The sequence below is a fragment of the Limulus polyphemus genome, unplaced genomic scaffold (assembly GCF_000517525.1).
Source record: "Limulus polyphemus unplaced genomic scaffold, Limulus_polyphemus-2.1.2 Scaffold279, whole genome shotgun sequence".
NCBI classification, from domain to species: domain Eukaryota; kingdom Metazoa; phylum Arthropoda; class Merostomata; order Xiphosura; family Limulidae; genus Limulus; species Limulus polyphemus.
In genome coordinates, this window is record NW_013665889.1 from 627,091 (window position 1) to 628,531 (window position 1,441).

The 1,441-nt window shown below is 30.7% G+C and overlaps 1 protein-coding gene across 16 annotated transcripts in view; it reads right to left on the bottom strand.

Annotated features, from left to right (window-relative positions):
* LOC106456999 (Down syndrome cell adhesion molecule homolog) overlaps nucleotides 1–1,441 on the bottom strand; it is an 81,938-nt gene that overhangs the window by 14,472 nt on the left and 66,025 nt on the right. The gene's annotated exons all lie outside the window — the stretch shown is intronic.

The following is a 1,441-nucleotide window of genomic DNA, read 5'->3' on the forward strand; positions in this document are numbered from 1 at the left end:
ATTGACCGTCACATTATAACGCCTCCACCGCTGAAAGGGCGAGCATGTTTGGTGTGACGAGGATTCAAACCCGCGACCCTCAGATTGCGAGTCGAGCGCCCTTACCACCTGGCCTAAATAATCAATTAATGCAAGTGCAAAATATATTATAAAAATTAATGGCAAAAGTCGATATTAACTTCTGATTAAAACAAGCTACTTAAAGAAATCACAACTAAAAATCAACACAGTAAAGAGTATATCTAATTAAATATAATTTTTTTTTATACATTCTTATTTATAATGATTACTATGTAGGGTACACTAATTGTTAGCGATATTTTCAACCCTAATCTTAATATCTCACTAGATTCCGCAAGCTTACAAAATTTAGATCAGACCTAAATCCACATATCAAGCCTTCATAACAAAGCAGTTAAAAACATAAAAATAGATATATTAAACATTCTAACCAGTTTTGTTAATGGAAGTAACATTACCGAAAGAATAGAGATGCTACTATAACATCTGGAAGTAAACAAATAAAATTTTAACTAACGAATTGCAATTACAGAAAATATTAACAAACATTTTCCTACGTGAAAGCCATTATGTTTACTTCATATATGTTTAGCATTTGTTTCATCATTTTCGCTAAAGATGTGGCAATACCGTGATACTATACTACTGTACGATACGATACAATTTATGTATTTTCACAAAATTTGGCAAGCTTTTAGTAAACATTACAAGTCTTTTGTACAGAAAAAAATCTGAATTTCTAATAAAGTATTTTTGCTAAAAATTAATGATTCAATAAAGGAAGATGAGTATTGAGTACTACATGTTGTCTTCATTTCTTTTATCAAAAATATTACATGCAAAGGTCAATAACAATTTAACAATAACATAATAGATAGACAGATATTAACTTTTTTTATATTACTTCTCTTGCCAGCTGTCATCTAGTTGACCAAACCTGAGAATTTGAAAAAGCACTGTAAAGTGTGAAGTACTTAAACAAGACAATGTTAGTAATATAGATAATATATTACAGACAACACTGTCAAACTTTGTAACAAACCGCTGGTAAAACTTCTGCATCTATACACGTATCGTATCCACCAATTAGAGGAAATACGCACCTCTAATTTTCACCATGTCAACTAATAACGCTATGAATAAACCATATACATTATTTAATACATATTGTTACGTCTGTGTTCGTTTGTTAATTTTTCGTAGAAATTCATTCCGAGAAGCTTCAGCGATACAAGTCTTTTCTTAAATAAAACTAGTTTATTCTTTCTTAAAACAACTTTGCAATACACTTAATTTCCACAGTCAGTTTAACTTAAACACACGCTAGAATTCACAACGATTCACGCACTTTACTTACGGCTTGAGTCGATTATCTCTCTGTCTGCAATTCAATTCCGAATGAATATCTCCTTTTCGATGA